The sequence below is a fragment of the Rattus norvegicus genome, chromosome 17, assembly GCF_036323735.1.
Source record: "Rattus norvegicus strain BN/NHsdMcwi chromosome 17, GRCr8, whole genome shotgun sequence".
NCBI lineage: Eukaryota > Metazoa > Chordata > Mammalia > Rodentia > Muridae > Rattus > Rattus norvegicus.
Genome location: NC_086035.1, coordinates 53,079,041 through 53,094,351, shown reverse-complemented (window position 1 = coordinate 53,094,351; position 15,311 = coordinate 53,079,041). Strand labels below are relative to the sequence as shown.

The window sequence follows — 15,311 nt, the reverse complement described above, 5'->3', positions numbered from 1 at the left end:
GAGCAAGATCAGACCCGATTTAAGGCCTAGGGGAGTGAGCCAGGGATTCAAGACACAGGGAGGCTAGAGACAGAGGGAGGAGATAGCTGCACAGAACAGATATGCCTGAAACAGGCACCATTCATTTAGCATCTCTATTTAAATGGACTTCTTCCTGCTAACCCAGTCTCTGGGGAATCTCACTGACTTGGAAGAGGTATTGCTTTGTTCCAGACTGAAGTCTGAACTGTTACTTGAGGATCTTTGAGAACACACCACAAAGACATCATCTGTTCCAACGTTCCTAGCTCCCTCCATGCAGGGTTGGCCAGGATAAAATCTAGACAGAAGTAATGGGGACACAGAAGGGAACAATGAGATGCTGTTTGATCTCAATTTTTAATTTTTTTCCATTTTCAGTCTATTGAAAACATGCTTATCCAAACTCATGTTTGTAGAATTACAAAGGCTTTAAAGTGTCAAGATTAGAGTTTAAAAAACTAAACCAACAACAAAAAAGTAAAGAATGCCAGTTCATAATGCTGGACAAGTGAGTTTGATTTGGCTGGAGTTCTTTCAGTCTCTCAGAAGCTCTGACTTCTCTCTAGTTTGTTTTTGTTTCTGAAACAAAATCTCACTGTGAGCTGAGGTTGGCCTCGAACTCAGTCTTGCTGCCTCTACCATCAATGCTAGGATTATAGCCATGTGACAACCCACAGAGTCTGGTGAAAATTTTCTGGATGAAGAAAGATATTTCTGTGTGATATATGCCATTATAAAAGAAGGAAAGTCAATGTCCTTTGGGACTGTATTGAAAACTCCACTAAGTAAAAATGTTCCCAGCTCATTTAAGTGAGAGGAAACAGTTTATAGCTTCAGGATTGTTGTAATGACACTGGCTCATCATCCTGTGCCATTTGCAGTCCTTAATCAAAGCATTAACAAGAAAGAACATTTTGACTCCAGTGACCTGTAACAGGTTTGAATTCTCATAAGTATATGCATGATCAGACCCCAAAAATATTAGCTAGTGATGACATAGCAGACTGAATGCAGGAAGCACTGGGTGGAAGAAAACCACTCTTACTGGTGGGGACACAACTAGTCTCTTCGGTGATATACACAGTGTGTTACCAGATACCAGTCCCCAGATTTTAACTCCCTGGTGTGGAGGTCCGAGATTCACTTAAATACTAAGGTCAAAGTTAAAGGGAAAATTGCTGTAACACTTTTGGGAGGGAGAAGGCAAACTACTATACGGTGATTTAGAAAGTGATCTTATTCACATCCATAACTTTTTAAGAGGCTTTAAAAGATATATACCTCATCTAAAGAAGGAAGAGGACAGAAATAAAGAAGAATGTATAACTTCAGGAGTCACTTTGAAATCATTTCTCTGAGAATGTCAACATAGTATGTACAAAAATAATGTCAAGATCATATGATCATTGCAGATTTGTTTATCTGTAAAATGAAGACACTGTAGTGACAGATAGTTTTCCATGTTTGTTTTTCCTTTTAGAAATTATGTCAATAAATCCATTATGGCTCTGCATTGTGGGAGTGAAAGCCAATGTCATGTTATTCTGCCTGAGAAAGGCTTCTGTTTGGATGGCTTCCTAGGTCTCATTTATTCCTATGCATTTGGCACTAATTGTGCTTGAGGTTTGGAGAAGGCAGGAACTTGGAGGAGACAATGAGGGTGTTACACATAAAGTGTAACTTGATCTGTGGCTGCCTAAGGTTGAGTTAGTCCACTTCTAGAATTCAAGGTGACCTTCCTAGGGGTACAGAAACCATGAAAGTCAAAATGGTGACCTTCAAGTACGATACAGTACAGGTAAGTTTGGAGTTCTGATTTGGAGAAAATCACTCTAACTTTAATGTTGGCCTGAGGAGTCGCAAGGCCCCAGCACATTTTTTGAAATGCTTTCCACCTTTAATTTAGATATTCCAAGGGAAATTTTAGCCATATGTTTGGGATTCATTTGGACCTAACTCATAAATATACTTCATCAAGGACTGCCAAGCCCTGCATTTACTAGAATCAAGCAGTTTCATGGGACAACAGTACAGACAGGAAATTTCATATCCATGAGTCCATCACCTAGACGAGGAAGAGAAGCCCTCAGGGCCAACTACTGCCTGTAAATAATCCGTTAGCAGTAATTTACTCTATAATGCTGTCATAGCAAAACAAACCACTTGCAAACTGTTCATGGCACACAGATGCACAAACCTTCATACATGTCTTGTAACAGTAAAAAATCATAACACACGGTCTTTCCTGCTGCCAGCTCCAGGTAAGGTAACAATTCTAAGAAGGAAATACAACCAGCTACTTTGTTCCATATTTGAAAAATCTGTATAAGCTCTCTCTGCTCCTTTCTGTGTATCTTTTAATTTATACCTGATAACCATGGAGTCTGCTAAGTCACAGGCTGGGAATCCATGTGCCTTCTGGGTACCACTGATCCATAGGATAACTTGGACTAACTGAACCAAGTTTGCATTGCTAAAATGACCTTTTGCATATTATAATAATACTGTATTGTCAAGTAAGATTTTTTTTTTAAAAAAGGCACACCTGAGATTTTTTTGTGTTGAGGTCAGGGGGGTTGGAAGGTACTGTTTATTTTAACATTGTAAATTGTTTGCTTAGTCTTATTGCAATTTTTCTTCTCATCACTACAGTGATAAGAATGATATTAGACATGATATATATATATATATATGGCATTTTCTTCATCTTTCTTAGCTTTTTGTTATTTTCTTCTTTTTTTATTGGATTTTTTATTTACATTTCAAATGTTATTCCCTTTCCTGGTTTTCTGCGCATAAGCCCCCTATCCCTTCCCCTTCTTCTATAAGGGCGTTCCCCTCCCAATCCACCCCTTCCTGCCCTCTAACATTCCCTTACACTGGGCATCCACCCTTGGTAGGACCAAGGGCTTCTGCTTCCATTGGTGCCCATCCTGGGCTACATATGCAGCTAGAGCCATGGGTCTTTGGGTAGTAGTTTAGTCCCTGGGAGCTCTGGTTGGTAGGCATTATTGTTCTTATGGGGTTGCAAGCTCCTTCAGCTCTTTCAAGCCTTTCTCTAATTCTTCCAATGGGGGTTCCATTGTCAGTTCAATGGTTTGCTGCCAGCATTCACCTCTGTATTTGACTTGCTCTGGCTGTGCCTCTCAGGAGACAGCTATATCAGGCTCCTGTCAGCATGCACTTCTTAGCTTCATCCATCTTATCTAGTTTTGGTGACTGTATATATATATGGGCCACATGTGGGTCAGACTCTGAATGCCCATTCTTTCAGTCTCTGCTGCAGACTTTGCCTCCATATCCCCTCCTATGAATAATTTTGTTCCCCGTTTTAAGAAGTGAAACATCCAAAATTTGTTTGTTATCCTTGAGAGCTATGCTCTGACGGCTGTGAATCCTAGTGTTCTCCACTTGGAATTGTACTAATATAGTTATCTCAATGGAAACAGAACATAAATTTATTGATTTTAAAAAGAGACTCTATATATTGTTAATCAAACACCATCTTTCAGTGCAATATGTGTTTTTAATACTGTGTCTTGGAGCCTTCCTAACTGAAGTAGAGGAAATCCACTGTCCATTTTCACATCATCTGAAAATTTTTTTGCCAATGGCACCTGATACCTCAAAGTACCTGTGGGAATCTAATTAACAAACACATCTCAGACATTATGATCATATTACACAAGAGAGAGGGAGAGAATGATGAGAGAGGAGGAATGAACAATGATTCATCATATTCATATGAGATTCAAGCATCTGCACATACTCGATTCATAATTATTGATAGGCAGAGATAGCAGTTTGCAGGTGGGGAGGAGGGTAGCCCATAAGAAATACAATGGCATGGATAGTCTCCTACTACCTCTTACCCAAAGAATTAAATAACAATTGTTATCTACTCATCAACAAATGTGAGGGGTGACAATTAATCAGTCAAGTTGATAATAAAATGCAGAATTGTCTTTTTTAAATGCATGCTGTTCTAGTTTAAAAGATCACTTATTTTTTACTAATGAGGAAAAATTACATTTTATTCTCCTCTTCTATAGGAAAGGATAATGTACAGTTGTAAAGCAGAAAGACAGTTTCAAAACACTATAGAATTAGTATTAGCTCTCCTTTTAAAGTGACAAAGCATGTGGAGAGGATGCTCACTGTCTTTTACTCTGCACTTTCACTATTGGGAAGACAAAGGACCAAATGTGGTAAGTACATAGGACCTGCAAGCCTATGTTCTTGCTGCTGGGTGAGATGATCTTTGGAGGTGTCAGGAAAGGAAGGCAGGCAAAAGATGAAGAGAACCGAGTGAGTTCAGAATATTTGCTGGTTTCCTTGATTGTGGAAGCCACTAAATCCCTCTCCTGATTTCAGTGCAAGGCAAACAAGGAAGAAAAGGTCCTTCTGGTTCTTACATGAGTTAATTTGAAAAGCACCAGACTGAGGCAGTTTTAGCCTGAGCAGCCAAACTCTGCTGGAAACCATGACAAACATACCTGGGTAAATCTCACTGCCCTGCCCTTGTTCCTTATTCACAGCCTCTAGGCATCAAACTGCTTCTGAATGGGTAGCCTCAACCCCGCCGAAAGCCACAGAAGTCTGACTTTCTCACCATCCACATTTCACTGGGAAGCCCTTCCTGGGGCGTCACAGTTGCCCATGACAAACTCAGTCCCTTCAAAGGGTCATTTCAGCCTCACTATATACATGGCCTTCTTCTCTTGGCTTATTGAGCTGTTTTGCTTACTTACCTATTAAAACTGCTCCTGCCTGGATGTACCCTAGTCCTTAATTTTTACAAAACTTCTGCAAGAGGCTCTAACATCATTACCACTGATTTACTTTCCTTATTCTACAGGTGGCTGAAAATGGTTCCAGTCACCCTTGGGTGGGTTTCATTTACAATCCTCAGAGATGCCCTAAAGGGAATGACTCAACACAAAAGAGGCCCTTTTGTTATCTGTTGTATTAGGAAACAAGCCTGGGCCATGGCATCATTAACAAGCTGGGTTCAGGTTCTTATCCTCCCCAAGCCAATTAAAGAGAGTGGCAGGGAGAAGAGAAAAGACACAAGAATGTCATGTCAGAAAGAAGAGTGAAGAGGACAAGTTATCTTTGCAAGTCCATCTCTGGGGTGCTGATACGAAGTGTAGGATTAAATTGAAGGAGTGTGCAGAAGTAAACAATCCTGCTCACGGCATTATTCCATCCCTGATTCTTTTTTTTTTTTTTATTAACTTGAGTATTTCTTATATACATTTCGAGTGTTATTCCCTTTCCCGGTTTCCGGGCAAACATCCCCCTCCCCCCTCCCCTTCCTTATGGGTGTTCCCCTCCGCATCCTTCCCCCCATTGCCGCCCTCCCCCCAACAGTCTAGTTCACTGGGGGTTCAGTCTTAGCAGGACCCAGGGCTTCCCCTTCCACTGGTGCTCTTACTAGGATATTCATTGCTACCTATGAGGTCAGAGTCCAGGGTCAGTCCATGTATAGTCTTTAGGTAGTGGCTTAGTCCCTGGAAGCTCTGGTTGCTTGGCATTGTTGTACATATGGGGTCTCAAGCCCCTTCAAGCTCTTCCAGTTCTTTCTCTGATTCCTTCAACGGGGGTCCTATTCTCAGTTCAGTGGTTTGCTGCTAGCATTTGCCTCTGTATTTGCTGTATTCTGGCTGTGTCTCTCGGGAGCGATCTACATCCAGCTCCTGTCGGTCTGCACTTCTTTGCTTCATCCATCTTGTCTAATTGGGTGGCTGTATATGTATGGGCCACATGTGGGGCAGGCTCTGAATGGGTGTTCCTTCAGTCTCTGTTTTAATCTTTGCCTCTCTCTTCCCTGCCAAGGGTATTCTTGTTCCCCTTTTAAAGAAGGAGTGAAGCATTCACATTTTGATCATCTGTCTTGAGTTTCATTTGTTCTAGGCATCTAGGGTAATTCAAGCATTTGGGCTAATAGCCACTTATCAATGAGTGCATACCATGTGTCTTTCTGTGATTGGGTTAGCTCACTCAGGATGATATTTTCCAGTTCCAACCATTTGCCTACGAATTTCATAAAGTCATTGTTTTTGATAGCTGAGTAATAGTCCATTGTGTAGATGTACCACATTTTCTGTATCCATTCCTCTGTTGAAGGGCATCTGGGTTCTTTCCAGCTTCTGGCTATTATAAATAAGGCTGCGATGAACTTAATTTTTATTTCAGTCTGTCTTTGAGGGTGGCCAGACACATCTTGGGAACTGTATGAAGTCTCTTTTTGGGAGATCAGTACCTTCTCTGATTGTTGTAATGTTTTAGCCCTTGCCTTTTCCTACCATAAGATTCTTTGGGAAATTTTAATTTCTTAGAGACTGTTTCAATAGTCTGAATAGCCTCGGAGAGGGGGCACAAGTGTCTCTTAAAATATTTTCATTCCTCCCAGCATGCTTCCATTGTCACACTCTTTGTTTTGATGCAAATGTCATAACCTAAATGTAAGTAGAAGCTAAGGGTAAATGACAACCTTTGTCAAGAACCATGTCTGAGAGCCATTTGTCCATAATGTTTTGACTCTAGTTCTTATGTCAGAAGTGATGAGTCTACATAATGTTAACAGACAACACTTATGAAGTTGTATACAATAATACCAACAATAGCAAATCATTAAAGAAAATAGTTAAGTATTTATTTATGGATATACTGTTTAAATGAGAAATATTAAGTATGTTTTTATAGTCTGAGATATTGCTTTGAGTGCGGTGTTAAGGATTTGACTAATATTTACATCAGGGGGACCCTTGGGATTGAATTCAGGTTCTGGCCTTGGTGGCATCCATACTCACTGAGCCATCTTGCCACTCCTAGTTTAGAAATTTTTGAGCATTAACAAAATCACATTTGGGTCTTCATTTTCTGTTATAGTTGACGACTAAAGATAAATATAATTTAAATTTTTCTCAAACTTATTTTGGTTGAAAATGGTCAAAATTTATAGGAAACTCAAAACTTTGTAATTTAGGAAAACTTTTGTCTTATGTCTACAATGAATGTTGTTTAATAAACTGTACTTTCAGGTCAGTCTTTAAGATGCTTGTCCTTTAAAATACTTGATTTAGATGATCAAGTATCACTCCTAAATCATTTAACAAGCTTTTGTTGTTTTATTTTCCTTCTTTTTTCTTTTCTTTCTTTAAAGCCTAGTTTACAGAATTAATATTTGTAAGTTCCAGAGCGAAAACATTTGTCCTGAAAGGAAGCTCAGCAGTCAAGTCTGGTAAGGTTCAGGTAAGCCTGCATGACTTTGTTTTTTTCAGTCTCAATTGTTACTATTAACCATAACATCCCTATATTTTCTCTCTCTTTTTTTTTTTTTTTGGTTCTTTTTTTCGGAGCTGGGGACTGAACCCAGGGCCTTGTGCTTCCTAGGTAAGCGCTCTACCACTGAGCTAAATCCCCAGCCCTATATTTTCTCTTAACTGCTTTTTTCTTTAGAGCAAAAAAGACACAGAAACAATACCTCTTGTATATTAATGGAGTCTTAAAGTTACTCCCCCCCCACCCAGACACACTCACACATTAACACACACTGTCAGTTCTTCATGCCAAGAATAGGAGTGTCAAAGATCAATAAGTTCAAAACCACAATAAAACAAGGAAGTGGCCAGAGGTTTGCACTAGCTTTCTAGCCATCATCATGGAGGATCACTGTCCTCCTGTGCTACTTTGAAGAATATAAGTTAACAAAAGGTCTCCTCAGTGCAGTTCCCCCTAGAGGGCACCATTATAGACAGACTTAATATTTTAATGTCTACGCAATCACAATAGTGATATCAACAACCCATAATCCCATAGAACCCTGACAGCTTCCACAGAATCCTAAAAGACCAACACATTACACTCTTCTCTGACACATGGTGAGTGGCCAAACAGTTCAACAGGATTAGATTTGCTACAAAGAGCTTCTCAACCTAAAATGCCTGCTGAGATCATCAGCACAGCTTAGCAGAACCAAAAGGGCTCTGAAGATTCTTAAACAAAGCTGCTCACTGAATGACAGTTGCTGAAATGCTTCAAAAAGAATTCTAAAACTCAAAGAAGCCTCTAAACCAAAAGAACTGTAAAGCCTAAGGTAGACAAATGTGTGGGACAGGGCAAGACCCTGGCTCCCGGCTGAGGAGATTTGAATCCCTGCTGAGGGATGGTAGGCACTTCACCTGACTCCTAGGGAACCAGGCCAGTCACTAGCCCATAGCCCTCCATAGATTTGTGACCATCAGACACGTAAGGGCAATGTCCCAAGCCCCTTCACAGGTAGAGCATGTGACCACAGGTCATGTAGGCTCAAAACAGATCTCGATTATAATGAGGTACCTAAAGGCCTGGAGGCTTAGCCAATGGAACTTTCCTTCCCAGACACCCCTCACTGCCAAAGTTAATCTCAAGCTCATCTGAGAAGTTGGGTATGGCTTTACTCATCCACTTTCCACCATGACAATAAACACCTTGAAACCCATGGACTGCCTCTTTTATCAGGATCTGCCGTGGGGAGCCAGAGAGAAGGCCTTCAACTACAGAAGAAGGCCCTGTGCTCCCAACCACCAAGCTTAAGCCCACCCTGCCACCCAGCCAAAAACTATCCCCATGGGAACAGCAGGAGCACCCTCACCTCCTTTCCCCATTGGTGCCAGGCTAGATCCAGCCCCGCCAGCCCCACTCCATTCTCAGCTCTTTTGCAGCATCTCAGCCGCACCTGGACGCCCAAGAACCTGAGAATCTGTCACCCCCAACCTCCTCGCAGGCTCGGGGACCCCTGAGCCAGCTCTGGCTGTGTCCTGTACCTCAGACTGTGCTTCTCCACCTCGGGAGTAGTGTCCTGTGGCTTCCCACAGCCAGACACCTGTCAGACAGCACAATCAAACTTCCCTCGTCCTGTCTCCCTGAGCTGGAGCCCTGTGGCGAAATGGACATGGGCCCCCTACCTTAACCTTCACAAATGATGAACAAGAAATTTTGTGAGAGTCCAAACCAAATCCAAATGCTCCTTTATCTGCTTCACCAGACAGGAAAAAAAAAAAAAAAAAAAAAAAAAAAAAAAAAAAAAAAAAAAAAAAACAGCTGATGGGGGCTGAAATGGGAAAGGTAAGAAAAAGCCCAGAGAATGAAATGATTCCAACAGACACATGGCACCAGGCTTCATCCAGGCTCAACCAACTTCTCTGTGGCAGACATACAAAGATGGATCTCTGCTGGCCATGACTCTATGAAATTAATATTGGAGTGGCCCTCTAAAATGCCTCAGCTTGGCCACCTATCCTAATAGACAAACTAAAGAAACACAGAAAAGTGAAAAGTACAGAAAACATGTGTATGTAATGTGGTCACACTGGAAAGATGAACAAAGAGGCCCAGTGACTACCCAAACCTATTGGGGGGGAGTGATCATAATAGATGTTTACATTAATAGAAGGCAAGGAGTCTGCATTTCTGTCAAGAAATGGTCCAGCTTTTATATTCTCTCTCTCTCTCTCTCTCTCTCTCTCTCTCTCTCTCTCTCCTTATTTTATTTTTTTAATTTAAATTATTTTAAAAATATTTTTGGTCTTCAGTTTGTTTTAACAAGTAAAACTATGTGAAATGGGAAACAAGTTCCAGCTCTGGGTGGAGCCATGGTGGGTTCCTGGGGAATCTTTACTTTCCTAGATACTGTTGCTTTAATAGTCCAATAGTAAAGGGGAAGCTCTATGTCTCCTTAGACTATTGTCACTCCTTCCAGGATGGTTACACTTTAAAGAGCATGTCTCAGACAGAGAATCCTATCAATTCATATAATATTGCTTTGAGCTGTAAGGCTCTTCACTCTCAACTTACTAACTGTTTGGAATTTGATTAAGAAAGAGGGACCACCATGAGAAATGGTGGAGGTGGAGAAATAGTGGCAGAAGAAAGGAGTTCTCTGGGGGATTGTCAAGGCTCAGAAAGAAAAGGAGGGCTGCACCCAATTATCTATGATAGAAAACCAGTGCTCCATAAACAGTCAGGAGCTACACTGTCAGTGACATCAGAAGACCTGGAAGCATTGTAACTTCCACCTGACCCTATTGTCCTCACGTGCATGCTAGGATCAACAGCTGAACCCTGATCTTCTGAGAAACACGTGCTGTGGTCTACAAGAGCAACTCTAACAGAGATGCAGAGATCATGTGTGCTAGCATATGCTGACCACATAGAAGTTGACCCTGGATGAAGTCTGGTGCCAGCAGGATGTCAGAGATGATCAGGGAGAATGTCTTCTATAGAGACAAATGGCAAGTTTTCAGAAGGAAGGAGAGCAGACTGTTTCCCGTGATAGCCACTGGAGACCTGGACCGATGCTGCTAAGTTTCTCAATAAAATGGACTGTGGTTTTTCCTCTTGTTTCAGAGGTTGCACTTTGGTATTTCTTTCATTTTCCCACAGAAATCCTGCCTGATGCAGGATGCTATGCAGTAAAAAGAGAGTGATTTATACAAGGCATAAATTTTTGAAATGAGCAAACAGTTTAATTTAACTGGAGTGAGAGATCACATAAGAAAATAATGAGAAAACCATACAATTATCTCAATGGATGTTGAAAATGCACTGGACAGACTCCAACACAGAGACCTAAGCAAAAATAGATGGCTGCTTTCTTAACGCAATCAGAAGCATCTTTGTCAGCGGTTGTATTTGGTGATGGAACATTTCAGGAATTCTAATTAATGTAAGCCACAAAACTCAATAAGCAGTTAAGTAGAAACTTTATAGATTTGATGCTTTGATACATGCTTAAATTCTGACATGACCACTTTTCTTTTGTTATAGGAATTTGGGGAAATAGTTCTAAAGTTTGTTCTAAATGGACAAAATTACACATGCAAACAGCAAAGACTTATTATTAAAAATCTTAATATGTATTTAACAGCAAAAATACAAATGATTTAACACTGGTATATCAATTAACCAGTGAGGGACTAGAAAGATAACTCTATGACTAAGAACATTGGCTGTTCTTGCAAAGGACCTGGTTTGATTTTCTACACCCACAAAACAGCTGACAACTATTTGTAACTGCATCTCCAAAAATTTCAGCTCCCTCTTCTGGGTTCCGCAGACACAGTACTCATGTGGTATGCATAACTCTCTGCTGACAAAGACTTCATATATATGAATAAATAATTATGAATCAGTTTTTATTTTAAAAATCACAGAAATATTTTCTGATGAAATTTAAAATTATAAATTTTAAGAATTATTTTTAAAAATAGGCAATAGAATTATAAGTTCTCTTTGCTATTTTAGGAATTAATTTTTCTTTGAGAGTGTGTGTGTGTGAGTGTGAGTCTGTGTGTGTGTGTGTGTGTGTGTGTGTGTGTGTGTGTGTGTGTGTTAATGAAGAGTCAAAGAAAAGTGGAAGGCAAGCTTGTAGCTAGCCATTTGAACCTTTGGCTATTGATAGAACAGCTAAAATTGCCAAGGCTTTTGAAATCTTCAAATAATACATTGAATATATATAAATATATTAGTTGTTATTATTCCACTTTTCTTTAAACAAATTATACTAACTTATATGTATCTGCACCTTTAAATTCACATGTAGTATCTAAATTAGCACACACATTCAGAGGACATTTTTAGATATATTTTGGAACAGGACCACCACCTGCCATAATTGTATATGGGATTTAGAATGTTTCATTTGTACTCTTAGCTATGTGAAGGAGAAAGGATAGGTTATTCCTTTTTTTCCATGGGCCTTTTGACAACTTTTCTTAGCAAACTTGTAGGGGGAAAAATTAAAGTATGTGACTTTGCAAAAACAACAACAACAACAACAACAAAAATCCATTCTTTTCATTTTACCTCTCTTATGGTACTTGGCATGGTAGGAAGTAACCTGTAGGGTATCCAGCCATTACATGTAGATGTGAAAACATCAGAAATACTTCCTAACCTTTGGTTTGATGCCTGAAAGATGCTATTATAAAAAACATCCTCAGAAGTCTCTTGAGACAGAGCCCAGCATATCACAAACACTCTAGACATATGCTCTGTTGATTTTCCTTGAATTCTTTAAATCCAGAGTCCCCTGTGGGCCACAGGTATAGAAGACACATGTTACAAACACTATGACTGCACCCATGATCCAGATGATTGCCTTCTTCTTCCTAGGTTGCAATTCATTCCAGGAAAAAGTTATCAGAATTCACCCAGGTCAGAGGCTTCCATCCAAGCTACTCTATGGCTGGCCATAAAATTACCGACATATTCCTTTGTGGTTGGGAATCTGTTGCTAGCAACAGAAGATGAAGAATTTCCATGCTGAATGCACAGGTAAAATACAAATCCTGTTCATATAAAGAGAAGTCTTGTCCTAGTGGTTCTTCCTAGTCATATATCAAATACTGTTCTGCTCTGCTAAGCTGCTGATACATTTCTGAGGCTAACTTGTGTACTATTGCTTAGGTCTTATACAGCATGTTGGGTTACTTAAGAGAAGGAACTATTAAACAGAAGAAAGAATTTTACTATATTTACATGGATTATATTTTTTTAAATAGGAACTTTTTCTAGTGATGCCATTGCAGAATCCATGGGTTGCACATCTATGGTTAGCTAATCATCAGACAGGTACCAATGCTTATGGAGTTGACTTTTCCTATGGGGCCTGTTTAAGATCTCAGGTTATACCAGTGTTTGTTCTGTTAAAATTCAAATACCTCTGGGTGGTGGAGATGTGTACTGTGCTCTGTATCTTGCTCTAATCTTTCTGGCTATGATTTCTGAGCTATGCTTCCTAATGTGAAGTAATAGTTACAACAATGGAGGCAAGGCAGGAGAAGTTCTCTTTCATGAACACCAAGACTGAGCTTATGATGCCCAATCCAGTCTGGGCCAAATCTCAGAACATGATTCCTTCCATGCTCTTTCCCATCTTGGAAGGTATCCTTTGAATTTTATTTCTTAATGTGTTTTTTACCCATGTTCAAATTTTCTATCTTCGTTTTCTACCTCACAGTTAAAGGCATATTTTCTTCTTTCCTTCACAATGGAGTAAGCTCACTTAATTTGCCAGTCACCCAAGCTGGAAGAGAGGCCCTTCTGACCAACTGACCATGCTCATGATCGAGAAAAAGTGAGGAGAAGTTTTGAGAATTCCAGCATGCCTGTTAATGATGCCAGACAGTATAATAGTGTAATATTTATTTGCTCTAAAATTCATTTTATTTTCTTAAGTCTACCCTAATAAGCAATTCCCTAATAATCTGGCCTTTTCCTTCCATATTCTCACTGTGGAAAGAGAACTGTTGCCCCATAAAGGCTGCTATGCTCAAATCAAGGACAAAATTGCCCCTAAGTTACCTCAGAAAAGCCATTAAAATGTGAATTTTTCTCACCCTCAGTGTCTTGATACTAGCACAACTGGGGACTCTTACATGTGGTAGAACTTTAAAAAAAAAAAAAAAGGACATTCTCTGCTTCACGTTGTAAAAAATGCTTCTTTACTTGGAGGTCTCAGAATAGGTCTGGTCGATACCAAACACCTATGCTGGGAAAAACAGGAGCAAACAATGCCATAGGGGACTGCCTTTGAAATGGAGCCTGGGAACCAGTCAACCACACAGCAGTATTTGTTTGCTTTCCTTGTTTTCCCAGAACAGTACTCACCTGAAGCAACAGCCTGTACTTTGTCCTTTGTGGGGACGAGGAGGGGCACAGAAGGGATGCTTTCTGGCTGCTTGTCAAGGCGTTCCCAACAAGAGACGGTTCAGAGTTTGTATCTTAGGTAGCCCTGGGCCTACTGTTCACTTCACCTGGGTAGATATGCAAAGACTTTGGCATCCTCAGCTAAGGAAAAATTCTTTAGCCATCCCTTTCCCAGAATTCTCAGGGAATCTTTCTGTTTTCCTTGTACTGGTGTGAGTTTTGTCTCCATACTGCAGCTAGGGCAGCATTTAGCCAGCTCTTACTTTGCATTCAGTCCAGCAGAAGTAGTTACTTTCCTCTGTGAACCTTATTTCCAAATATCAAAAAGGAAACAAGGGACTCGTTTCTAGGACAACCTATTTGCCAACCTCCTAATCTTGCCGTTCATTCATGAGGGCGAAGGTGAGCCACTCTCTTCCACTGATACTGGAATCTAACTAAAGTCAGGGTTTCTCAAATGACAAGACCCAGGTGGTACTTTACAGGCCTTATTTGGTGTGGTTGCTTTAAATATACAAAGTAAAGAGAGTATTATTATACCAGAGTTGAAACATCACTGTACATGTGAAAAACCAGAGCTTGGTGACTTAGACTTGACATTCCCCAAGTCAAGGATTTGATTATCTCTGCTCAAAGGTCTAGTTCATTGATTTGTTTGTGTGTTTGTAGAAACAGTCTGTCCTGGAACACCTGATTCTTCTGATTTGGGGGATGGCAGGAGTATATAGAGTACCTTACAATTGTGATATTGTATCCCCTCTCTATTTCTGGAGCCTGAGATTAGGTATCTCAATTTAAACTTTTCAAAGAAAAATGTGATAGCTGAGTTAGTTACTATCTAGTAAAGATTATTTTTGTTAATCAAATCTTTGCTTCAGTCTTCCTATTATTTGACTCTTGGAGAACTCTCTTGGTTTCCCAAAACATCCTTGGGCTGCTAGTATAACCACATGTTGTGACCCTTTTGCTTCATGAGGTAGGGACTTCTGAGTATCGTAGTTTCATTTGGGGACTATAGGGCTGGCTTTCCAGGAATCAAGCTTTGTTATATTCTGAAGAGGCACTTTCCAACGCAGGCTTTGCTAAGTAATTTAAATAACCAAATGTGTGCCATTGGCCTCGATCATTTTACTTTAGTTCACAAATAAGATGAGAAGACTATTATTAACCCCTTCCAGATATCTAATTCTTGCTACATATCTAGAACTCCAAAGCTTCTAGTACTTAGAAGTAAAATTGGCTCTTGTGACACATCATCACTAAGGACAGCAGTGACACTAGAGTGGCCGCAACAAGAGAGGGATGATACTAGGTGAATAGAGGCTAGTAAGTCTTGGCTATAGGTTACATGAACACCCTGGGATAATATAAAGGCTTGATTGAAAGGATTTTTGGCACTATATTGGCAAGCAAAAGAAGAAACACAAAGATATGTACTGTGATAAAAAAGAAAATGCCAAAAGTAAAGATGGAAAGAAGGAAAAATAAATAGAAGAGAAAAATCCAGCTTAGGCATTCATAGAAATCAGACGTTAATTCTAAGGTGACATTAAGTAAGGAATTTGAAATCTTGTCTTAGACCCATTTCTATTGGT

General features: G+C 40.0%; 1 long non-coding RNA gene across 2 annotated transcripts in view; it reads left to right on the top strand.

The window, feature by feature from the left end:
• The window catches only part of LOC102549623 (uncharacterized), a 48,118-nt gene that overhangs the window by 9,549 nt on the left and 23,258 nt on the right, over positions 1 to 15,311 (top strand). Inside the window, exons 3-5 of one of the 2 annotated variants that reach the window (XR_001841935.3) lie at positions 7,190 to 7,278; positions 12,181 to 12,342; positions 13,028 to 15,309. This is a non-coding gene — a long non-coding RNA (uncharacterized LOC102549623). Of the gene's footprint in view, positions 1 to 7,189; positions 7,279 to 12,180; positions 12,343 to 13,027; positions 15,310 to 15,311 lie in introns of those variants that run through there. The other variant, XR_596808.4, reaches the window with a different exon arrangement.